Consider the following 26,724-nt stretch of genomic DNA (forward strand, 5'->3'; position numbering starts at 1 on the left):
ATGGCAGAGACAACCTCACGCTATGGTTGGCTCGTCCAGCGCCTCCTCTATTCCACTATTCCCCCTCTATTCCTCTATAATTCCACTTTAAAACATGGGTCCGCTAAGGTACAGAGAGGCAAGGAAGCGTGCGTGAGCAAACAGAATTCGCCCTGCCCTCCTCCAGGGAAAAAGATGCTCTAGAGTTTTTTTAAGATTGCCTAGAATCTGAATCACATTCGAGGCCATTCCCTGGCCACTGAATGAGCACCTGTTACAGCTCCCAATCTCCTTCCACTCTGTCTGTGGCACACGGCATTCCACCCCGCGATAACGGTGGCCCCGGGGTTCTCCAAATACAGCCTGGAGGGTCCTACCCTCCAGGTTCACGCCCTGAAGCAGCCAGAGGGGTAAGGGGGCCTGCACATGTGCCTTTCTCTTCACAACAGTCAAGTGGTGAGAAATTTAGAACTGGGTCCCCTGGCTTATCTTCTGCCCTCATTGAGAAGATTAATTCACAGACCTTGCATTCAGAAGGCAGGTCAGATGGCCATTCCAGTGACTCCTGAGATCATTTTACCTTTACCTATGGGGGCCCACCCAGCAGCCAGGATCCCTCAGGGTCACTCTTCTGAAGCACAAGTAAGTCACAGCACAGGACACCACCAGCACCTTCTCACGGACGTTAGAGCAGAGGGTGCACATGCCACAGTACCGGATCCCCCATCTGAACAGCCCCCTCCTGGGAGCTCCTCGAGGTTTCCACAAGCCCCTAATCTGTCCCTCTCCCCAGGATCTCTTATGCAAATGTTATATGTTCAATTATTGCATTGGCCTATTTAATTGATTTATATGCACTTTAAAAAGCTTTACACTGTGCGGGAAACACATCTATCATAATCCTTGACTGAATGGGAGAAAGGAGAAGGGAGAAAGGGAATTAAAATGTATTGAGCACGTATTACGTGCCAGGTAATACACAAGGTACTTTACATACATTACTGAGTTTAATCCTCACAACTGCCCTGTGAAGTGGGTATTTTTTCCTACTTAGCAGATGAAGAAATTGAGACCTATAGAGGTTAAGGGACTTGCCCACAGTTACAAAGCATCCGCCGGAAGAAGCAGGACTCAACTGCAGCTCTGATTCCGAGCCAACATCTACTTTGGGGTTTCTATAAAAAGTCACGAATAAGGAATGTACCCCTTATTGTAGCATTGTTTCATTGAGGAAATAAGATCCAACGGGCATTGTTCCCTTGAACCACATCTTTCACTACAACTGAACATGCCCAAGTGCACCATTTCACACTAATGGGGGGAGCGGGGAGGAAGGGGTGTTTACAAACCCGAGAGTTTTCCCTCTGGACATCAACACTTCTTAGAAAATTCTCACTATTGAAAAAACTCCTCAACTATTTCTACTCAATGCCATTGTGAAGGGATATAGAGAACATTCGTTCATCCAACAAGGGTTTATCTATGATAAGTCCCTGTGTGCAGGTACAAGGAGACAGCAAAGAACCAGCCACTTGTGGTCCCTCAGAGCCCACATTCTAGAAGCTAAAAAGTGGTGCTCAAAGTCTGAAACAGCCAGTTAGGCACAGCCCTGAGCAGACAGAACAGACACAGCTGTCAGTGCTGGGCAGAGTCCAGGGGAGGGGACAGCTGATCCAAGACCCAAGTGACAAGAGGAGAAGCCTTGTACCTTCCCTTCATGACAGAGGTGAGCACCGTCAGTCCATCACGTGCAGCCCCAAGACCAAAGTAAGGCTTGATCTGTTAGTCTGGGTTCTCCAGAAAAACAGAACCAATAGGATGAGATAGATAGATAGATAGATAGATAGATAGATAGATAGATAGATAAATAGATGGAGAAAGAGGTTATAAGGAATTGCTTAATGACATTATGGAGGCTGAGAAGTCCTGAGAGCTGCAAATTTACAAGCTGGAGACCCAGGGGAGTGAATGGTAAAGTTCCACTCCAAGTTCAAAGGCCTGAGAACCAGAAGAGCCAATGGTGTAAGTTCCAGTCTGAGTCTGAGTCCAAAGGCAGGTGAAGGCCAATGTCCCAGTTCAAAGACAATCAGGAAGAAAAGCATTCCTTCTTCGTCACAGGAGGGTCAGCCTTTTTGTTCTATTCAGGCCTTCATCGGATTGGATGAGACCCACCCACATTGGGGAGGGCGATCTGCTTTACTCAGTCTATCAGCTCAAATGTTAATCTCATCCAAAACACCCTCACACACCCAGAACACACCCAGATTAGTGTTTGACCAAATATCTAGGCATCCCACGACCCATCAAGTTGACACATAAAATTAAACATCACACTTGGGCAAGTATTTACCCCTTTACTAAGTAGAACCAGACTGCTGAGTTCTTTGATTTTTGCATCTGTTTTGTAGTTTTTCTGGCTCTTATTACCAGACTGTCTGCTGTCACTGCTGACGGTCACTGCCCTTGCCCACAGAAGGACCTCACCTCACTTCTAATTCAATCTGAGTTTGAAAAACAAGAGTGCTACTCTAGCTGGAATTTAATAACCTTGAAGGAATCCACAGACCTGGAGGTAAAATGCTTGAGATGTAGAGCAAATATTTTGTGACATCTCTTTTATCTTTTTTTTTGCATCTATTCTGATTCTTAGAGCTGTGAGCTAGATAAGGCAGGTTACCAGAGAACATGAAGACTTTCTGTATGAGGATGAGTCACACAAAATTGAAATCACAATAGAGGGCAAGTCATGGGTAGAAATGTTTTCATAACTTCAGGGGGCAATTTGGTATTCAGGAATCACAAAACACAACAAATGTGAAAACAGGCAGCTAAACAGAACCAATCCTCCTAGCTTTCTTGTCTATTTAAATTGTCCTAGGAAGAATAATTTCCTCCAAAGCCAACAGAATGAATCTTCACTGTGACTTCCCAGGCAATAAGCTAGTCAGATCCCACCAGTTTCCAGAAACAATGGGTTTTTTACTTTTTTTTTTTTTTTTTTTTTTTGCGGTACGCGGGCCTCTCACTGCTGTGGCCTCTCCCGCTGCGGAGCACAGGCTCCGGACGCGCAGGCTCAGCGGCCATGGCTCACGGGCCCAGCCGCTCCGCGGCATATGGGATCCTCCCAGACCGGGGCACGAACCCGTATCCCCTGCATCGGCAGGCGGACTCTCAACCACTGCGCCACCAGGGAGGCCCGGGTTTTTTACTTTTAAAAACGATCAGAACATTCAGGACTTAACACACACACAAAAGTAGCAACCAGGGCTTCCCTGATGGTGCAGTGGTTGAGAGTCCACCTGCCGATGCAGGGGACACGGGTTCGTGCCCCGGTCCGGGAGGATCCCACATGCTGCGGAGCGGCTGGGCCTGTGAGCCATGGCTGCTGAGCCTGCACGTCCAGAGCCTGTGCTCCTCTACGGGAGAGGCCACAGCAGTGAGAGGCCCGCGTACCGCAGAAAAAAAAAAAAAAAAAAAAGTAGCAACCATTCTGCTTTGGCACCATTTTATCAAGTGTGAGCATCAAAAATTTTATAGCTTCAAATTAACAACAAGGAGCTGTAATTTTTGTGTTTGTTTGTTTAAAAGACCAGCAGAGAGTTTTCTTTTTGCTTGTTTAAGCTTCATTTAATTCACGTTCCAACCTGCCCCTCTTTGATTGCATTTCCAAATCCTAAATAAAAGTGATAATTCTTTCTGCCAATTGTAACAAACTGCTGGTGCCAGTTATTGCTTTTTGGAAAAAAAAAAAAGCAAAAGCAAAAAAATCTTTTAATACTTAGCTGACAGTTTTATCCAAAAGGGGGGAGAAAACCCTGGCCTTTCAAAGCAACCCGATATATCTGTAACAACCTCTTTACTGAGTTCATGTATCTTCTTTATTGTTCTTCATAAACAGGCTATTGGATCTCTCTAGCCTGCAACGTGAAAAATGAAAAAATTTCCTCCCATCCATGCCTCTCTTATCTCATAATTGTTTTGTTCTGAGGTAGGGGAGACCCGTATAAATGTCTCTGCTATTTTATAGGTCCTCTCCAAGCCCATTCATGCTTTTCTCCAGGGCTTTTGACTCCTGTTCTGTTTCTGCCTGAACCTCTATCTGCTTACTGTTCTCCACATCAAACCCCACGAAAGTGTTTGAGATTTCATTTCAGAGGGTGATGTAAGAGAGATAAGAGTCAAAGGCATTTGAAAAGCCACTTTCCAGCGTGTCTGTGCTGCGTAGGTTGGAGGGAGAGACACAGCTTACCTGACATCACAGAGAACATCCTGGTTCGGGTCTGCGACGTCCACTTCTCTTCTTTGTTCTTTCCAGAGGGCTCTGCAGCTGTGTGTTCTGCTCCGGCTGCTGCAGCTTCAGAGGCTCCTCCGTCTCTCTGAGATCCAGCCTCATCATTGTCCCCAAGAAGGTGAGGTCTGCCCACGACAAGAACAGCCCTTGTCAGGGACAGGCAGGTCTGAGCACCCGTGGAATGGCTTGTTGCGGAGGAGGCAAAATTCTTCCATGTGGTTAATTGTCCTATAAATGTAGGAGATGCACACTCCAGGAAAAGGTCATGGAAAGGAGTCTGGAGGGGGATAAAACTGCTCACTAAACCTCAATTCCTTGATGATATGCATCAGAGTGAGCATCTCAGACTTGAGTACTGGAGCAGTTCCATGCAATTAAAAAAAAACATGAACACTCGTTAGGCTTGGCTGTGATACTGCTGTGTAACAAATAATCCCCAAATCTCAGTGGCTTACAAGAGACATTTCTTTCTTTTCACTCTTGGGTCTGCAGGTTGGCTGAACTCAGCTAGGCTTGGGTTAGGTCTGCTCCATGTATCTCTCCATCGTGGAACTGTGACTCACACAGGGTATACACATCTCATGGTGAAGGCAGGAGCACCAGAGGACAAGCCCAAACATTTGAGGCCTGGGCACACCCCCACTTCTGTGCACTGCTTACATGGCCATGCTGGAAGTGAGTGAGGCAAATAAGCATACACCATCCTGAGGAGGAAGAGAGAGGGGATATTGAGTGAATATTTGTTCAACAACAATCCTCTCTACCACACACACACACACACACACACACAGAGAGAGAGAGAGAGAGAGAGAGAGAGAGAGAGAGAGAGACTTACAAGGTCAGAGAGAACTGCTTTTCAGGGAGGCAACAGTCCTGCAAAATAGGAATTGCCTGCTCTTCCTACCTGCCCCTGGCTGTTTGCAGCAGTTCAACAAAGACATTTTTGGATCTGGGACTGAAAGCAACTTTAAATGCCATCTAGCCCTACATCTTCACAAGAAGTTTCTAGTAACAGCTCCACGGACAGGGAGATCACTTTCTTCAAGGCAACCCACTCCAAGCACACAAAATGAGTCTCCTTCTCCAGTATAGCAATGCCTCAGATGTCAGTGGCCAGCTCTTAGGTATCCCCTAAGCCTTCTCTTCTCCACGTGAAAGGCCCTGGGTGTCTTTCCCTCAAAGCCCATGGTTTTTTGTTTGTTTGTTTGTTTTTTGTGGTACGCGGGCCTCTCACTGTTGTGGCCTCTCCCGTTGCGGAGCACAGGCTCCAGACGCGCAGGCTCAGCGGCCATGGCTCACGGGCCCAGCCGCTCCGTGGCATGTGGGATCTTCCCGCACCGGGGCACGAACCCGTGTCCCCTGCATCGGCAGGCGGACTCTCAACCACTGCGCCACCAGGGAAGCCCAAAGCCCATGGTTTTGAGTCACAGTTTCCTCCAGGCACGTGCTATGTGTGAATGCACTTCTCATGTTGGGAACCAGAGCTCCAGAACCACAACATTTGTATAAGCAGAGCAAGGCGATCCTCTCCCCCATTCTGAGCCAGCATCCACCAGACAGGAACCACTCATATGTCTTCCTCAGGTTGAGCTTAAAGTCATCTCAAGTCAAAACAGTCTTACATGTGTTGCTAAACCATTCATCAGTCAACCAATTATGGAGTGCTTAGGATACAGCCTGCATCCTGCGAGGTGCTGGGGATACTGTGGTCAACAAGGCTGATGTATGTAGTTCTGGCTCTCGTGGAGGCTACTTGGAGAGACAGATAAGAAATAAGTAAAGAGACCAAAAACTAAGAAAATGGAAATACATACTATGAAGATAAAGAATAGATCATGGGAGGAGGGAAAAGGGAAAGCTGTATGAGATATGGTGGCCAGGGAAGGCCCCTCCAAAGAGGTGAATCCTGAAGCCCGGGGAGAAGGCCGACAGGAATAGGGCAGGGAGGAGCCCTGGAAGCCGACTGGGCAGGATGCGGCCCTGCAGGATGAAGGATGGAGATGTGAAGGTAGTCCAGGTGGCCAGGCCTGGTGAGTGGCGAAGGGGGCACAAAGAGCAGGCAGAGTGTCAGCAGGTCTGGGTGGCCGTGAAGGGAGCAGAGTTTATTCTGAGCACAGGAGGAAGACACTGATGTGCTTTAAGCAGCAAAGGGCATGACATGACGTGGATCTTGAGCAGCATCCCTGGCATTCCGAGTGTTTGCATCCAAGTGTGTACATCCGAGTGTGTGCATCTGTGTGCATCCGTGCACGTGCATCCATGCACATGCATCCGTGCAGTCCTTTGTGGAGAGAAGGCCCAGCCGGAGAACTTGATGTCTGTCCCAAATGAGTTTCTCTTTGTAAATTTAGGCCCCTTGGTCCAGCCTGTCAGCCAACAGCCAGATTTTCCTTGCAGCTCTGTGCCACCAGCACAGGCTAGACCAGGAGGAAATGTGACTCTAATGGGTGAACAGCAGAGCCCTCGTGCACATCAACTGAGATAGAAAAAGTATAAAAATCTGACAGAAGAACTTTAAAAGCAGAGCCTTCAGCAACCATGATTTTTAGAACAAATGGTTCATCTTCCTAAGCACCCAGCCCAATGTTGAGGGACAGATCCTGGGTGATAAGCAACCGGGGTATAAAACTGCACCCTTGGGAAACAGAAATGCAAAGCACTGTCCTAACCAGATGAGCTGGAGCCTGCCTGCAATCAGCCAGAAACCCCTGGAGTCTTGTCTGACCGGGAGGAAGAGGTCTCTGTGCGCTGCTTCTGCCAGACTCACCAACATGTCTGTGTGACCCCTGCTTGGTGGGCTGGAGCTCTGCCCAGTGGGGTAGCACTGCTTCCACCTTCTCCACCAGCCATCCCCGTGGGTCACGGCACGGGTCTGGACCATGCAGATAGGATGGGAAGAGACCAGAGGACTAGTGAGGAAGTAGGGGGCCCTTCGAGCACAGCTGAGTGGGCAAGGACACAGAAGAATCTGACCCGGGGGGATAAAGGAGACACTGTCAGCGTAGATGAAACAGGCAGAGGAGATTCTGTGGACAAGTAGAGGCTTAGAGTTACCTGGGACTCTCTCCTGAGCCCATGTGCAGGAAGGCTCTTAGATATGCAGGAGACACCTGCTGATTTGCTAGGAGCCAAGGAAGGCCAGGCAAGGCTCACCTGACCCCCCCCAAAAAATAGAGACAGAAATAGAGATATTTAGATACATACAGGTATATAGATATCTATAGATACAGATGTATCTTCCCCAGAATGCATCTTGTTTGCAGTGAGTGACCTCCCCCAAGGAGCCAGGAGCTCTGGAAAAGGAAGTAATGACTGAGACCCACACCTGGAGGCGGGCACAGCTTTTGCGGGGGGGACAGAGATAAAGAGAGCGCCCCTGCTTTTCTCTGCTTCCTCTCCCACCCAGCCTCAGGGGTACTCTGTCCTTTGTCCCGTTGTATCCTTCTTCCTTACTTCAGCCTCCTGGTCTTGTCTGAATAACACAAAGACTTCAAGGGTCAAACCCAAATTATTGAGAAGGAGGTGTTTCAAACTTCTTATCCTCATTACATTTTTCAGAGAGAAAACAGGTTTTAAATCAATATGTACCGTATAATCCTATCTTTAAAAATATATTATTTATTACTATAAGGGGAAGAATATTTATATGTGCATATAAACAGAGGTGAAAAAGGTCTGACAGAACACAGGGGATTTTTAGGGCAGTGAAACTCTGTATGATACTGTAAGAGGGGGTGCATGTCATTATACGTGTTTCCAAATCCACAGAATGCACAACACCAAGAGTGAACCCTAATGTGAGCCATGGGCTTTGGGTGATAATGATGCGTCAATGTAGGTTCATCAGCTGTAACGAATGCCCCCCTCTGGTGATTATGGCGGAGGCTGTGCAGGTGCAGGGCAGGGAGTATGTGGGAAGCCTCCATACCTTCCTCGCAATTTAGCAGTGAACCTAAATTCACATCAGGTTTTTTTCTTTAAAAATACAATCTTTATATTTTTAAAACTTTAGCAGGTATTTATCAGACAGATCACAGTCTTCTGAGTTCATTCATTCCCTTGGATATTTATGGGGACCTTCTGTGTTAGACACTTTACCAGAATTGAGTATCAGAATTTAACTAATCTAAGTGATTTACTTTTCTTTCTTCATTCTCTCTCTTTCTTCTTGCTTATCTCTCTTTTCTCATTTTGCAAGTCAACATGTAATGATAATGAACCAAAGAAAAAGAGTTTCAGAGCAGGCCTCCTCCTTTCCCAGCTCTCACACCCCAGGCTAGGCATCCTGGTGGAGAAGCTTCAGACTTCTGCTGTAGTGTTTGGACATGAAGTTCGTGCTCTGCTCTTGGCCCTGGAATCCCCTCAGAGCTCAGAGGAAGCCCTAACCGGCCTCCCCAGTCCCCCAGGAATCCCCAGGGCTAAGAGTTGGGTGGCTGTGCAGAGCCCTGTCATCTCACCGAGGTAATATGGCTCTCAGTTCATGCAGCACTGGAGAGGGGGCAAAGGAGACAAATGGAATTTCTGCTCAGTGAGTTGATGATAATAATAAATAAGGCCTTTTCTCCAAAGACTTGAAATCTGTTGGCTCATTTCAATGCACAAAATTATTCATTTAAAAACTCCTCCCCACAGACTTGAAGTAGGTGGGGGATTAGTAATCATTAACCCCATTTTGCAGATGGAGAAACCAGGACCCAGCAGAAGCTGGAGCTCATAACCACTGGCAAAGCAGGTGTCCTGACTCCCCGGCCAGGGCCCTATTTGGAGAGGGTGCAGTCACAGCCTCAAACTGGCACTGGAAGCACAGGCCCAGAAGGTCATGGCTGTATCCTCAAGAGTCTATGCTGAATTCTCCACCTATTCCTCTAACTGCTTCCCTCCTCTGACTCTGAGCTCTCAGGGGACCCAAAAACCATTTCTTCCTCTTTCTCTGTCCTCCCAAGACTGAGCAGATCGAGGGCAGGGTCCAGACACTCCCTCTGCTTCCCTCACACTGAATGTGCTCAGGACAGGGCTCCCCAAAGGCCCCTGATGTTTGGTGATCAATGATGCATGGATCGGCCGAACAGCGGTGGAATGACTTCCCTGGTCCAGGCTCTTATATTTGCCAGGAGAATACTGCCTGGGAGGCAGAGGCAATCATGTGGCTCCGAGCAGGGAGAGGACATCCTTCTCCTGCTCTGCCTTTGCCTGTCAGAGCTTCCAGCCTCGGGTAACCATGGTAATCACCAGCATTAACCACGGCAGTGACAGGAGCCTCAGCAAGCCAGCTATGACCTGCTCCCACTGCAGATGGTGCCCTGGCTTCCTGCAGCACATCGGTCCCCAGTTCGTACCCCTGCTGCCTGTATCCAGGGGCTGCAAAGGATGGTCTGTCTACCAGATCCAGGAGTCAACGCTGGAGGGAGAAAACGACCCTAAGCCTCCTGCACCATCAGCAGGACCTGGGTCAGAAGAGGTCGAGGATGTGGCCCAAGATCTTAGTGGCCATGATGGTGGTGCCCAAGGACCAGGGCTTATTCCCTGCACTCCCCGGCCTGTCCCAGCCCTGCCTTCAAAGATGGCAGCCATCAGCTGTCACCACAGGAGGCCAGCCTGACCTGAACCTATGGGTGCCCCTCAGGGCAGGAATTAGGGGCATCCACAAGTAAACTTCTGCTGCTCTTGACTTAAGGGCCATGCCAAAAAAGCCGCAGCTGAGCCATTCCTGCGAAATTTGGGTGCTGCCCCTCTGACCCTCCCCACCGTGCCCATCGGCTCCACTGCTCCACGTCTGAGACATCGGGAGACAGCTTACCATGTCCCCAGGTCTTCCTACCAGCTACTTGTCCTACCAACCCGGCCTCACTTCTTCCTAAGCCCTGCTCCCCATCTCCCCCTCCTTTGAAGCATTAAACTTTTTTCCAGGTGGCATGGAGCTGAGGCACTGCCCAGAACCCAGGGGCCCGCCCTTTGCAGCTCTGAGGGCCAGTCCAAACTGCCCACGGGGGACAAACAGAGGCCTTCTCCCAGGTCCTCGGGTGCGGGGAGCAAAGGAGAGCTTCTGTGAGCTACCAGAATCCCTGCTGCAGCCGCCCCAGGGTTTGCAAGAGGCTTGTGGCCGCATCCGGGACTCAAGGGGTCTGCAAATTCCTGACAAACAACACTAAGGATGGTTGAGCCCAGCTGCTCCTGAGAAATCTTTAAATGGGAAAGGGCCAAAGAATGAGTTTCCCAGGAACCGCCCCCCCACCCCCACCCCCACCCCCCGCCCCAGCCCTGGCTGCCGCCCAGCCTGGCTTCCGCCGGGAGCCAGCGCGGGTGACGGAGAACGACGCGGCGCTCCCTCTAGCGGCGAACCTCCCGCACAGCGCCTCGCGTCTGCCGGCGAGCCTTCCCGCGTGCATACACTCCCTGGGGACCGCGCTCCTGCCCTGTCTCCCGAGTGCAAGCGGTGAACCGGTCAGCTCTGAGGAGCAGGGCCGCCTCACCTGGGCCAGAGGAAGGTCCGTGCCCCAGCGGAGGAGCCCCTCCGGCCTCGAGCCGCTCCCAGCCAGGAGTTCGCAGCAGATCCCCTGACCCGGGGTGAGGCCGCCAACCTGCCCTCTGCCTCGGTGAGGCCGGGAACGGGCCAGGAAAGCTGCGTGGCCTGCCCCAAACTGAGACCTCTACAAGGTCTCTGGGCTGCTTTGCCAAGCCAAGCAGCGCTGACGGCGCAAGAAGCTTCGCAGGCCCACCTGCCCCACCCCTACCCCGCCAGCGCCAGGAGCCCCCTCCCAGCCTCTACCCCGCTGAGCTACCACAGTTGGGTCACGTGCCCCACCCACCCCTTGGGGACGCACTCTCTTATTCATCTCTGTATCCTCAGCACCACGCACAGTAACTGTCTGTTGAATTCATGTAAGAATGAAGAAAGAGAACAGCATTTGCTGTGACAAAAGATGTTCCTCTACACAAAGACGATCTGTTTTGCCAGAATCCACAGGAGACTCTATCTGTGCCGAGGAAGTTACGTTCAGTCTTGACTGTGCTCAGCCTTCCCACACCTCCTCTCCACCCTGCTCTGCTCCTTGAGGAAGGCCCTGTCTACTTTATCGCTGGGTGGGGGTCTCCAGAAGAATGCTGAGAAAAGACTTAAGTGAGGAAGGGATGAAGAGAGAAGGGAGAGAGAGATGGAGGACCTATTATTCGTGTCCAATCAAAGCTGGCTTTTGAGTCACACCCACTCTGATCGGCCTGTCCAGTCATGACATCATCAGGGAGCCAGGGGTGCTCTTACTCTAATTTAATTAATCAATGTTAGTAGCTTTATTGAAGTATAATTCACATACCATACAATTCACCCACTTAAAAGGGCAATTCAATGATTTTTGCTCTATTCAAAGAGCTGTACATCCATCACCACCACCATTTTCATGACCCCAAATAGAAACTCCACACCCATTCACAGTCACTCCTCATCCCCTCCCAATCCCCCAGCCCTAGGCAACCACAGTCTACTTTCTGTTTCCATGGATCTGCCCATTCTGGACATTTCATGTAAATGGAATCATACAATTTGTGGTCTTTAGTGACTGGCTTCTTTCAGGTAGCACAGTGCTCTCAAGGACCATCAATGTTGTAGCATGTGTCAGAACTTCATGTCTTTTAATTGCCTAATAAGAGTCCATGGTATGGATATATACATGTTGTGTATCCATTTATCAGTTGATGGACAGTTGGGTTGTTTCCACGTTGGGCTCTTACGAATAATATTATTTTTCTAGTAATAAAAACCAAAACCGTTTGATGTTCCCCCTGCCTCCGAAGAGGATATGAGGTAGTTTACCCTAAAAATGGCAAAGCTACGATCAAATCCAAGACTATTCGCATATTACTGTTTAATTTTGAACTTCTTCCATGTCTCAGACTGGGTGCTAGGGACTTTCACAAAACATTATCTGTTTCTGACAGAAAATTTTGAGCGAATTCTTGCATAACAATTGAGTCTCAATTTACCTGTAAGCTTCTTAACAGCCAAGGCAAAAAGGGAAGTATAAGGAAATGTACATTATATTACTGTCGCACTGGTATCACTGTTGGATCGGAAACAGCTCCCTCATTCACTCTTCTCCTAGAATTCGGAGAGCAGAGCTGCTCTTTGGTTCTCCATCAAGCATGGAGCCTTATTCCGCCCCGCTCCATGCTTGCACACCATGTACCAGTTAATTACTGACACCCCCAATACCACTAACTGGTTTGCCCAGCACTTTCATACCCGTGATCTCTTTTAACCCAGTGGGGTAGTGCCTGAGCTGTATTACTAGCCCTATCCTGCAGGTCTTCAGTGTTTCTTCAACCAATGTTTGTTACAAGTCAAATACTATGAGTCCAGGTAAACAAGATAGATACAGCACTGCCCTCCCAGAACTCACGGCCCAGAGAGGAAACCAGACACTAAACAAGTAGACAACTAAGTAATCCCCAAAGCCAAAGTGCTGGGAATAAAACTAAGAGGGAGTAGTGATGGAGAATATCAAAGTGCGTGGAGAACATACTCCCAGGAGTGGTCAGGAGAGTCCTCCCTAAAGACAGGGTTTGGGGGCTTCCCTGGTGGTGCAGTGGTTGAGAGCCCGCCTGCCGATGCAGGGGACACGGGTTCGTGCCCCGGTTTGGGAAGATCCCACATGCCACGGAGTGGCTGGGCCCGTGAGCCATGGCCGCTGAGCCTGCGCGTCCGGAGCCTGTGCTCCGCAATGGGAGAGGCCACAACAGTGAGAGGCCCACGTACTGCAAAAAAAAAAAAAGAAGAGGGATACATCACAGGTGGCTCCTAGGTTTTGGTTTGTGGAACTAGGTAAAGGATAGTGCCATCTACTGAGGTGGAAAAGAGTGGAGAAGAAACAGGTTAGGAGAAATATCAAGAGCTCTGTTAGAGACACAGTTGGTTTAAGATGCTTGTGTAACTCCCACCTGGAGAGGTCAAGCTGTCAACTGGATAGGAGCCTGGAGCTTTAGGCCGCTTTTCTAGAGATGCAAATTAGGGACTGTCAGAGTAGAGGTGGCATTTCAAGGCATGGGTATGGATGAGATCACCTGGGGAGATCTCTGAAGCTTTTGAAGCTTTTCTCTATATCTGCCTCCCAGGTGCCAAAACAATAAGTCAATTCTGTCAGTTCAGAGGGGGAAAAAAACTCACAGATGATTCTGGCCATTTGGTCCCATGTAGATAAAAGTTTGAGCAACTTTTCTTGCAGTCAATCACAGGTTTGATGGCGTGTGTGCAGATACGCAAACCGCGCCTATCCCCCTGACCACGTGAGAACAAAGGAGACTGGGGCAGCCGGCCAGACTCAGGACAGCAAGTGGCTCGCCCCCAAAATGGGAAAACAGGCTCCTATCAAGCAGTTAGATTGCACGTCAATTGGTCACTGCTGCAGCAGGAATGTTACAGCACAGCCATTCCTGACGAGCAACAAGACTGGGATGATGCTCCGAGGACTTAAAACAAGAAACGGAGACTCTGTGTGTCCACACTCAGGTACAAAGGGGAGGGGAGAAGCCCAGACAGTTCTGACCATCCATATACCACCCCCGCCCACGCACACTCATCATCTTCACCATCATCATCAACACTCTGCTGATAGGAGAGACGTTGTTTTGTCCAGTAAAAATCTACAGAAAAATTCCCAAGTTTTATTTTTCTGAAAAATCAGCCTTGAATCAAAAATATGCGCTGGGCCCATTGAGAAACGCTGGTGTATTTCTGTATTTCTGAGACACAAACACATCGTTTTCATGATTTTATAGGAAAACCTGGGTGAAAATAAAAGGCTTCTCAAGAATCCCATTCCAGAGGCAAAGACAACTCCAACTTTTGCTGTTTATGAATGGAGGGTGACTCAGACTCTTCTGCCGGCCCCAGGGCTCCAGCCGTGGGGGGAGCGTGGGCGGCAGACACAGTCTAAGTTAGGGAAGGAGGAGTTAGCATGGATTTGCTCAGATGTAGCTTTGTCCAATCATTTCTGAATGATAACGTGATTCAGATATAAATGAACCAGCATCAGGAGGAAAAGAAAGATGTCCTCAATCACCCAGTCATCAGTTATCAATCGTGACGATGGGCCAAGACCCAAGGTGAACGATGCCAGAACAGAGGAGAGGAAAACCCAGCCCTAGTCTCAGGACAACCAAAGACAACAGCACATGCAAAGTTCACAGCAAAGCCCGTCTGCGTGCACCAAAGGCTAAATAAGGCAGAACTCAACCCTGCAGGAGTTCCTGGGGAGACAGCACCGTGCAGGGGCAGGGCAGGCAAGCACAGAGGGGAGGAGACCTCAAGCTGGGAGGGTCCCAGAGGATTCAGAGGACAGAGGGTGTGCAGGGAAAGGGTCCAAGCACAGCTCCAAAGCTGGAAGGGAGGATGTGGTTGGGGGACAGCAGGGAGACCAGCGTAGGTAGGATGCAGAGGGCAAGGGTGGGGACCCAGCAGGCAGGGCAATGGCTGAGCACCAGCAAGAGCCGACAGGAGTAAAGGCTCTGTCTTCAGGCAAGATTTCACCTGACCTGAGCTGTGGAGGTACATCTGCCTCCCATGAGCCCACCTGAAACCCTGCAACAGGTCCACTGAACTCTGTCCTGACTCCACATTCACTGCAAACACATAGACAAACTGGCTAAACACTGTAATGCAATTTATCAGAACGCCCTTTGCCCTTGCCCTCCTTTGCCAAGCTTTCAACCATAGAGATACGTGGGGAGAAAGAGAGAGCAGGTTAACAAATTATGCAGTTCTACCCCAAAATAAAGCACAAGCACCCCTCTCCCCGCTCCAGGTCCCCAGGTTAACTGATTCTCATGAAGCCGTGGCATTTACTGCCCACTGCTCATCTTTATTTTAAAAGATCACAAGCGGTACACAAATTGCAGGGTGAAGACCACCTCTGGCTCTAACTGTTTAGTGAAAGGTTAGTCCCCGAATTAACAAAAACGTGTTATATTATTTTATTTAAAAACATATCTGAAGGGTGAACCTTCTGGATTCCTGGTTTGAGTGCATGTAAAGAGAGACACAGAAATCAAGACAGTAAACCTTATCCACTTGCCAAAATTCGATTCAGAGTACTTACCAGCCCAATTTTTGGCAAATAATTCTGTCTTAAGTAGGCTGGGCCCATAAGAAAAGATGAGGGTGGGAAAGTACCTGCGGGTCGCTCACACCGAGGCCGCATGAAGAGAGGAAAGGGCCTGGCCGGGCAGGGCTGGGCAGTAGGGACTTGATCCAAAGTAGGTGACTGAATTACAAGGTCCAAGGGGCTCGGCAATCCACGGCAATATTGATGTTAAAACGTGCTGTGATGTTTTTGGAAATGACTCCCAGTGTAATTTCACGGGTCCAGGTTCTTTTGTTTTCCCTGCATCCCTTCTTCCAGGCTAGACAATACAGTTTGTTGCCCAGTGAAGGTGGAAAAAAGCTTCAAAGAAGGTCATGGAGCAGAGAGGCAGGGTGCGACATAAAGATGCTCCCAATGACCCGAAAAGTGAAGTAGAACATCCTTCATTGCTGGTGGAGGAGCCCACAGAGAGACGAAAAGTACAGGGAAGAGATCACTGGCTCCCTCTAACTGTTGAAATCTCTGGAGGCAGAAGAGAAATTGGTAGGGCTGCCAGACAGGTTTGCAGGGAAATCCCAGCATGCGCAGCTTACTTCTGACTTCCCAGGGCACGTCTCAGGAAATCAGAGTGTCTGCAGAAAAACCAACTCTTAGGCAACCACAGTACAGGGTGGGAAATTAGAAGCGCCTGAGGAGTGGTCCAGCTGGCCCAAGGTGGCATCCCTTCCTCGTCTCCTGCTGTCCTAGGAGTGTTGCATCAGGACCCGAGAAGCTCCCTCCCACCAACCCCCAGAGTCGACTGCCACTCTCTGCCTGCGCCGAAAACACAGACCATGAGCCCCCGCCCCCACCAGTGGATGCTTCAGTGGTGGAGCTGGTGAGGCCAGAGGCCACCCCAAGGACAAGTGGGCAAGCAAGTCAGCCGGAGGACTGTGCATGGACCAGGCAAGTCCATCAGAGCAGGAGACATGAAGACGTCCTGAACGCAGGCGTCCTCCTCGAAAAGTTGGCAGGAGGAGGAAGGGAAAAGGAGCCCGCTTGAGGGGAGTCACAGACCTGAAGGAGAACATGTATTTTAACTGATTTATTTACTGGGGCAGGGGGAGGGGCACTCTTTCAACTGGAAGAGATAACGCTACCTTCCTTGTCAAGGTTAAAGACTGCTTTTGGTGGTGGTGGTGGTGATATTTGTGTGTTTATTATTGCTGTCTTTCCTGCCATCAGCAAGAAAGCAAGCTGAAACTAGTTCCGGAAAAACAAATTTTTTTTTTTTTAGATGTTGGGGGTAGGAGTTTATTAATTAATTTATTTATTTTTGCTGTGCCGGGTCTTCGTGTCTGTGCGAGGGCTTTCTCTAGTTGCGGCGAGCGGGGGCCACTCTTCATCGCGGTGCGCAGGCCTCTCACTATCGCGGCCTCTTGTTGCGGAGCACAGGCTCCAGACGCGCAGGCTCAGTAGTTGTGGCTCACGGGCCCAGTTGCTCCGCGGCATGTGGGATCTTCCCAGACCAGGGCTCGAATCCGTGTCCCCTGCATTGGCAGGCGGATTCTCAACCACTGTGCCACCAGGGAAGCCCCCGGAAAAAAAAATTTTAAGCTACCTTTTCCTGCACACATTAATACGTGCCAGTTACATTTCAGCCCCTTCACCACCTTCAGCGTCTAAAGGGCCTGTCACGCATGGACACACGAGGCAGCAGGAATCTCAGGGCTGTGGTATTTGGCAAAGTCCAATCAGGGGCAGCAACTTTGTCCCAGTGGGGGTCCAGCTGTGTTGAAGGAGGACTCTATCCACAGCTACAAACACAAGGACAGAGCCCAGCTTTTCTCAGAGTGGCCTGCAAGGGCCGGGAAGGATGTCCAGCATGAGCCAAGCATTCAGCTCAAGGAGGAACGAAGCTCCAGGCAGGACAACTCGGACCGACTCCCGCTTATGGTCCAGAGAGACTTACTAAAGTTTCCCTGGGGAAATAGCAACTCAGGGGGTCATCCTAGATTGGGCACTCAGAGCAAGAATAACGGCAGCGGGCTTCCCTGGTGGCGCAGTGGTTGAGAGTCCACCTGCCGATGCAGGGGACATGGGTTCGTGCCCCGGTCCGGGAGGATCCCACATGCCGCAGAGCGGCTGGGCCCGTGAGCCATGGCTGCTGAGCCTGCGCATCTGGAGCCTGTGCTCTGCAACGGGAGAGGCCACAACAGTGAGAGGCCCGTGTACCGCAAAACAAAAACAAAAACAAACAAAAAACAAAACAAAACAACAACAAAAAAGAATATAACTGCAGCACCCACCCACCCACCCACCCACTGTGATAGTGCCCACCCACCTGCCGGGCTAGACTCCTAGGGAAACAAAGGCTGCTAATTCCCCAAAGACGCCAGCCCTCGGTGCTCTCCCACTTTCCCGTCTCCCACAGACACACCAAGATGAGCTAATGGATTCAAAAGCACGTCGTCAACTGCAAAGTGCTGTACAAAAGCTGGCATAATTATTAATATTAGAGGTGGATTTTTTTTTCTTTTCGAGAGAGAGAGAGATGCCAGCATTTGTGCGTTCATAAATCATAAAATGCTTCCCGCCTAAGCCTTCTTCCCTTGTCTCTCTTCGGCTTGTGAACTTCCCAGTCCTACCAAATGAGTCCTTTTGATGGAGAGGTTGTTCGTTATAGTGGACGAGAGTTCATGGCTGTCTCAGTGCCGGGGCCGTGGGAAGGCTTCGTCAACACCTGCCTGTACTGAACAGAACTGGAAGAGGTGCCCCCCTCGGGCTGATGTGAAAAAGATGGGTGAGCAGCATGACCACAGCAAGCACTTAAGGAGACTGCATCTCATCATTTACATGTAAACCTCATCCCTGGAGGCCCGTCAGTTTTCCAGAGGGCAGGGCCTGTTTACTCTGCATCTCTCAAACCCAACAGTGTCCATCCTGAGGCTGCAGGCTTGCTGGGTGAAGGAATGCTCGCCTGATGAGCTAGTGATCTGCTCAACTGATGATACGCTCGTCAAAATCCATAAACTAATGCCTGAGCCCAAAGCCCAGATCTTGCAGGGGTGGTGCTAGACTAAGAGGCAGGAGGCATGAGTTCTGGTTCTTAGGGGCCACAGTTTCATGTGTGACTTTGGAAAAGTCCCCTCCCTTCTTTGGACTTCAGTTTCTTCATCTGTAAATTTAGGAAAGTGGGGTTAAAAAATTTTTGAGTGTGTGAACCCACATTCTGTGACCCCATCTATGCCTCTGCTCTCTTGGGCAGCACAAACAAAACAGAACCAGACAAAATAATCATCAACAATTTAGCAAAAGGAGCGGCCCTATTCTTAATGAGATGCCAGAGGTTAAGACTGGTTTTTATTAGGTTTTGCAATTATTTAATGCTATGAGAATGTTGTTTGTAGAATGACTAAAAATTGTGAGTAAAATGTAAGTAAGTGATTCATTTAAATCTGAATCTAAAGAGATGATAGAGCCACAAGGAGGACTGAGACCAAGGTCAAACAGGGGAGCCAAGAAGGCAGCAGGAAAATGGGTCCAGAGCTGCAGGGACCCACCGTGAGACTTGCCACGTGCAGCCTAGAGGATGAGAACAAAGAACAAGTAAAAAATCCAGGCCCTTTGAACTCTGACTACCGCCAACACCTGTGCACCTCTAACTTATGTGGCATCTAAACTTTCAAAAGCTTGCAACACAATTAATTTTGAAATCATATTCAGCATAGCTTAATTTTGAATCTTTGATGATTTGAAATGTCCTGCCTCAAATTTAAATTATTGTGGCACATGCAGATTTACACACACACACACACACACACACACACACACACACACACCCCTCTCTTTCCCCCTCTAGAAACCACTGGAAGTTTCAGTCTTAATGATGAGGAGAAATAACAAAAATAACAAGTTTCAGTCTTAATGATGAGGAAAATAACCACTGGAATTGACCAAGACTCTGCCACGAGAAGCCATAGCACAATGTCTGGAACACGACGGGTATTCCATTCAACAAGCATTAGGGGTGATATGATGGTGACGAAGAAGAAGATGATGATGATGCTCGTGATCACAACAATGACAGTAAAAGCCCAGGGAGACCCAGCCTGGACTAGAAGTCAGTGAGCCCCTCCCGGAGGCAGTGACATCTTGGCCAAGCAGAGAGGAAAGAAGGGACCTACTTCTACTTGTACGCAGACCAGTGCGGCTCTGCATTGGCTGCCAACAGAAATCGCCAAGGACAAAATTCCAACCTTGTGACTCGGTGCTCCTCCCAGCAACTGTCTCCATCCAAGTTCCGGACTTCACCCCTTCTCATCGCATTTCTATCCTCACCTCACCTTTCTGACCTGACTCTCACCAGTGCTGAATGTGTGCTCCCCAGAAGCTGCTTTTAAAAATAAACCTTTGATGTTTGTTTCCTGGGTGCCTGTCTCTTTCTCTAATAGCAACTCATTTAATCACAAACAATCCTATGAAGTTATTAGCACAGCATCCTCACTGAACATGTAAAGTGGCTGTGAACCGAATAACTGAGTGCTCCTTTAAAGAGGAGGAAACTGAGGCGTAGGGAGTCCCTTGCCCGCATCATAGAGCCTAGAGTTGAGGTCTGAGCCCAATTCTGTCCACCTCCTAAGTCTGCACATTACAATAAGGTCTCATTCTCAACACACTCTGTTCTAAGGATTTCAGGTTATCTTGCCTACAAAGCTGTGAACGCTGCAAGGCCAGAGACATTGCCCGTTTTGTTCACCACTGTGTCCCTGAGCACAGTCCTAGGTTAGGGTACTGAGTAGTGTCTCACTAAATATTTATTGAAGACGTGAATGAATGAATTCTGTCTATCTTAGGAGGTGATCAAGGAAATGGAGGCGAATGTGTTTCGGTGGCACTTAAATTAGATACACATGAAAGAAAAAGATGCTTGAGGTACAGTTTTTAGCAACTCAGTTACTTGGGATCTAAACAGGAAAGCCGCCAGCCCTCCTAGTATTCACACACAGGGGATGTAATAACACGTATTGGTATTCCACGTGAGAAAAGAGGCTGAGAAGACAACAGTGAATGGTAAAGGACTCTAGAGATGAATGCAGTGGAAACTACGGCCACTCTTCAGCTGGAGGGATAAAGAAAAGCCACAGAGTTACTGAGCTGGGAGCTGCTGAAAACCACAGTGAGCCCATCCATGAGGAGCTGGGGCCATGGAACCTGCAGCTTCCGCCAAGGACTTAATCAACCCCAGGCAAAGAGAAAAGGAGAGAAATATGCCAGCTTCTCCCTTCTTCTTGCCCTCAGTTCTCCTCCAGGGCCATTGGCCAGACCCAGCCAGAAGCCTGCTCACAGGGGAGCCTGGAGGAGCAGCCAGCATCACTGTCCCATGAGCTGAGCAGGGGAAGGGAGGAAACAGGCTCAGGTACAGCTCAGGGACTGATTCCAAAGTGAAGATTCTTGGGCTTCCCTGGTGGCGCAGTGGTTGAGAGCCCGCCTGCTGATGCAGGGGACACGGGTTCGTGCCCCGGTCCGGGAAGATCCCACATGCCGCGGAGCGGCTGGGCCCGTGAGCCATGGTCGCTGAGCCTGCGCATCCGGAGCCTGTGCTCCGCAACGGGAGAGGCCATAGCAGTGAGAGGCCCACGCACCGCAAAAAAAAAAAAAAAAAAAAAAGTGAAGATTTTTAAACTATTACTAGGCAAAGGAGGGGTCAGTCTTTTTCAGACATTTCTTACAATACTGCATATTCAGAAAAAACAGGAGGGGGACATTTTGAACAAGCTTGAGAGGAAACCACCTGTAGATCTGAAATTCCTGTCTGAGATGGTTGAATGATGCAGCGCTGGGGGGCCAGGGTGCAGCGTAAGATTTGTCTCTCATTCTGTCATTCATACTGGAATGCCCACTGGGAGGCCCACTGCCCAGGGCGCCTGCCCATCCAGGAACATAGCCCCAGCCCAGTCCATTCAGCCCCCGTGTCCCAGAGAGAACTGGCCTCACAGTTATGAGACTGGCTAAGGGAGTAAGTTCTGTGGTCCAAGGGATGATCCATCTCTCAGAGCTGTCTGAGTGTCTAATTGTTCCACCAAGGATTCCCCAAACCAAGGCATAGAAGACAGACTGACCATCAGAGCCGAAGGACCCTGTGAGCTTGCCTGGTCCCATCCCACTCCCCACGCCTACCTTGTATTCCAAATGAAGAAGCTGAGGGCCGTGGTTGAAAGAGGCTTGGCCATGGTCATATGGCAACGTAACAGCAGACTCAGAGACTCAGAACATCAGCTTAGGTCAGGGTTCCCAGAGGGGTGGGAAGAGGGTGGTTATAAAGTAAAGATGGAAAACTTTATTTATTTATATAGAGAATCAGCATTATGGTAAACTGAGTGATCTGATTGAGAATGATCATGCTTAGCACATTAATCTCAATTTCAAAATACTTAATAAATAGTAATTATAAATTATATTAAACAGAACTTAATAATTTATTATCAGTGATGTTGAAGATGCCAAAAGACCTTGCCAGCCCTCAGTTGGGGATGCCTCAAAGTAATGCAGGAGATAGAGTTAAATGTGCAATGGCCTCAGGACATGTGCTGGAAACCACTTTTAAAAATAAATATCTGGAGATGTTGGCTTCTGTTTTTGACAGAGTAGCTTGTATCAGGTTAACCATCCTGCTGAGAGCAACTATAAAAGCTAAATATACTGCAGAAAACAGCTGTTTGGAGTCATAGGAGAGTAACAAAAGCAGCCAGGACTTTAGGGGCCAAGATTCTGGAGAAAAGGGAAATGCAGTGAGTAAACCCTAAATGTCCCTCATGTTTTCCCTTCAGGGCATTTGCCAGTGCTCAAAGGGCATCATCAAGACAGAGAAGAAATATAAGTCTAGAACCACAGCAGCCTTGCTGGTCTGAGAAGACAAAAGTTGGAATTCAAAGCTACCAAGGAAGCCAGAACATAGGGAACCCTTATCCTGGAGAAAGGTCCCATATAGAAATAAGCCAGGCACTCCACATTTGAATTCCTCTCAAGGAATTTTCTCATTCGTAAGCTTTCCATGTGATAGGCAAGAAACTAAGCAGTAAACAGCTTCTAAAAGGCTGGGAAACCCATCAGAGTTTCAGCAATCTCAAAGTGTTAGAAAGAAAAAATACTGACATTTGGGGCCCACCAAGGAGGAGAGGTTTTGGTAAGTAACCTAGATTTTCGTTGAGACAGCTAAAGGATTATACACCAAGAGAAAAGACAAGCCAGACAGAGACTAGCCCTCACAAAGCCCAAAATCCAGCCTTAAAATATCTCAATTTCTGACAGGATCAAGGTGATTTGCCCACTCTTTAACTGCCTGCTAGGGAAAAAATATCCTCTCTAAGGGAAGGTAACATCATCCAGAGCCTTGACAAATTTCCATTTACAATATCCAGTATTTAATCAAAAATTATCCAGCATTCCATGAGACAGGAAATAAAGCCAAGTTAAAAAAAGCTAAAGACTTTAGAAAGATACAAGATACTATAATTATCAAAGATACTGTAATTATCAAAGACTTTATCAACCTAGTATTAATATGTTCAAACAAATACATGAAAAGATAGAAAACTGCAATCTATTTTAAAAGAAACAAATAGAAATTCTAGAATTGAAAAATATGATAACAAAAATTAAGGATTCAATAAATAGGTGATAGATAGGTTTAAGAGCAGATTAGACACAGAAGAAAAGAGAATTAGTAAATTAGAAAATAACCAAATTGAAGCAGGAAAAAAAAAGACTAAACACACACATACGTACATAATTACACAAAGAGAGAAAAGAGCATAAGAAACACAGTGAAAATAATCACTGTGGAATTTGAATCTCAGAGGAGGGCAAGAGAGGAAATGGGGAAGACTCAGTATCTGAAGAACTAAAGACCAAGAATGACATCAATATATCCATTCAAGGAGCTCTAACAAAATCAAACACATAAAAACAAAGAAACCGACACAAAGGCACATCATAGTACAGCTTCAAAAAGCAAAACACAAAAAGAAAAATCGTAAAATAGCCAGAGGAGGAAAAAGGATACGTTAGGAGCAACAATAAGACCTACTCAACGCAAACAATAGAAGCCAGAAGACAGTAGAATGACAAAGCTAAAATGCTGAGAGAAGAGGGAAAACTGTTAGTTTAAAACTCTTAGTCTATCCAGTAGAAATATCCTTTAAAATTAAGACAAAAATGTCACGCAAATAAAAATTAAGAAAATGTATTGTCAACAGATACACACTCTAAAAGAAATACTAAAGGAAGTTTTTCAGACAAAATGATCCCAGTTGGAAGAATAGTAATGCAGAATGCAATAGAGGGCACCAGAAATGGTAAATTTAAGAGCAAATCAAAATGAGTACTGGCTATTTAAAACAGTGAAAATGATGTCTTCTGGGATTTCAAATGCATGCAGAAGTAAAATACATGATTGAAATAGCATAAAAGGAAGAAGAAAGTTGGGTAAATGGAATTAAAATGTTGTAAGGTCCATTTATTGTCCACAAATAAGTAAAATTATTAAAAAGTAGATTCCGTAAAGGCATATGGTAAATCTCTAACAGAGCTTGGCAAACTATCTCCCATGTCCAGATCTGTTCCATAGCCCATTCTGTACAGCTTAGGAGCTAAGAATGGTTTTGCATTCTTAAAGAATAGTTGAAGAAGAAAGAAAAGAAGGGGGGGGAGGAGGAAAAGCAGGAAGAAGAGGGGAAGGGGGAGGAGGTGGGAGAGGGGAGTCAGAGACTGTAAGTGTCCCTCAACACCTAAAATATTTACTATCTGACCTTTTACAGAAAAAGGATGCCAACTCCTGCCTTAGGGTAACACTAAACAAATAATAAAAGAATTTATAGCTAAAATCTAATAGAGGGAGGAAACAATAACAAAAAGCACTTTATTAAAATAAAGAAGAAGAGGAAAAGAGAACAAAAATCAGGTAGATCTAATATAAAACAAATAATATGATGATAGAATTATCACCAAAAAATCAGAAATTTGTTAAATGTAAGCTGACTCGATAATCCAATCAAAATTAAAACATTGTCAGACTGGAAAAACAATACAAGACCCAATTATATGTTGCTTACAACAGACAGACACATAAAGGGTATAAAACATAAAAGAGTATAAAACAATGTGCCCTGAAGACACTAACCAAAAAAATATTGGCTTAGCCATACTGATATCAAACAAAGCAAGACTTAAGGCAAGAAGTATTCCCAGAGATAAAGTGGAACATCTCACAATGGCAAAAATTCAATTCAGCAGGAATATTTAATAATCTGAAACTTGTACACCCCCAAAACTAAGACCTAAAATATGCAAAGCAAAAACTGACAGAACTAGAAGGAAAAACAAATAAATCCAGTATTATAGTTGAATATTTCAAATACATCTTTCAGCCACTAATAGAGCAATCAGAAAATAAATCAGTAAAGATAAAGAAGATCTGAACAACATGATAAACAAAATTGACCTTGTTGGCATATACGGACCACTGAACCCAACAGCAGCAGTATTAACGATATATTCAAGCGTTCCGGGGACATTTGACAAAATAAACGGTATTCTGAGTCACACGGCAGATTTCAATAAAGTGCAAGGGGTTGAAATTAAACAGACTATGTCCTCTTACTAGAGCTGAAAAATCCTAGAAATCAATATGAAATACTTTAAAAATCCTCAAATGTTTGAAAATTACTAAGTAACGCTTCTAAATAAACTGTGATTCAAAAAACGAATCAGAACTTAGAAATCTGCATGGGAATCAGAAAATATTCTCAACTGAATAATAATGAAAAGCCAACATGTTAAAAACTTGTAGCACAGAGCTTAAACTAGACTTAAGGGGAAAATGTATAGCCTTAAATGTATATTTTAGTAAAAAAAAAAAAAGAATAACAGAAAATCAGTGATCTAATGACTATCTCAAGGAGTTAGAAAAGAACATCATATTTAAGGCAAAGGAAATAAATAATAAAAATATAAGAAAAAATAAAATAGAATAGAGAAATAACAACTAAGCCAAAAACTGGTTCTTTGAAAAGACTAATAAAATTTACAAATCCCTATAGAGATTGCTCAAGAAAAAAAGAAGGAACAAACTACTAATCTCAGTGATTTTCTTTTTTAAAAAAATGTGCCATCACTAGAATTCATACAAACATCAAATAGGCAATGAGAAGATGTTATGACAATAAATTTGACAATTTAGATTAATTAGATTAATAATTCTTTTTTTAAAAACCACAAGCTGAAAATATTGACACAGGAAGAATTAGAAAGTCTTAATTATCCTATCTACTAAAGCTGAACACTGCATTCCCATGATCTGGCAATTCTACTCCAATAGAAATGCCTACCTATGTGCACAGAAAGATGTGTAAGGAATGTTTATAAAGACACTATTCCTGGGCTTCCCTGGTGGCGCAGTGGTTGAGAGTCTGCCTGCCAGTGCAGAGGATGCGGTTTCAAGCCCTGATCCGGGAATATCCCACATGCCGCGGAGCAACTAGGCCCGTGAGCCACAACTACTGAGCCTGCGCGTCTGGAGCCTGTGCCCCACAACAAGAGAGGCCACGACAGTGAAAGGCCTGCGCACCGCGATGAAGAGTGGCCCCCGCTTGCCGCAACTAGAGAAAGCCCTTGCACAGAAACAAAGACCCAACACAGCCAAAAATAAATAAATAAATTTATTTTTTAAAAAAAGACACTATTCCAAACAGTTAAAAACTAGAAGCTACCCAAGTGTCCATCAATAGTAGGAAAGATGACCATATCATGGTAGTCATACAATGGAATACTATATACAACAATGTAAAAGCTGAACTCCTGCTACAGGCAACAATGTGGATGAATTTCACAGACACTAATGTTGTGTGAAAAAAGTCATATACAAAAAAATCCATACTGTGTGATTCAATTCATGTGGCATCAAAGACAGATGTTGATTACTTTGTGGAGGCAATGACTGGGATGGGTGTACCAGGAGGCCTTGGAAGTGTGGGCAATGTTCTTTACCCTGGTCAGAGTATGCTCGCTATATAAAAATTTATCAGGATTCTTGAGATTGTGCACTTCACTGGATGTATGCTAACTTAATTTTTTTAACTTACAAATAAATACTAGATAAGTCTCTGATGCAAGTTTGTTCCTGGGCATCTGTCTCTTTCTCATAAATAGTAGACAACAATACAATATTTAACCCCTTTATACTCTTACAAATACAACTTGAGAGCATTTTACGGGCTTCCAACCTAGGATCATGCTTTTCCTATACTTTTTTGGGGAAAAATGATTCCCCTTCTGCTTGGGAATTAACAGTTCTCTGTATCTGATGGATCTACAGCATGAGGAGGATGGAATGTGAGATGAGAA

The sequence above is a fragment of the Mesoplodon mirus genome (assembly GCF_964341445.2).
Source record: "Mesoplodon mirus genome assembly, chromosome: 14".
Taxonomy (NCBI): domain Eukaryota; kingdom Metazoa; phylum Chordata; class Mammalia; order Artiodactyla; family Ziphiidae; genus Mesoplodon; species Mesoplodon mirus.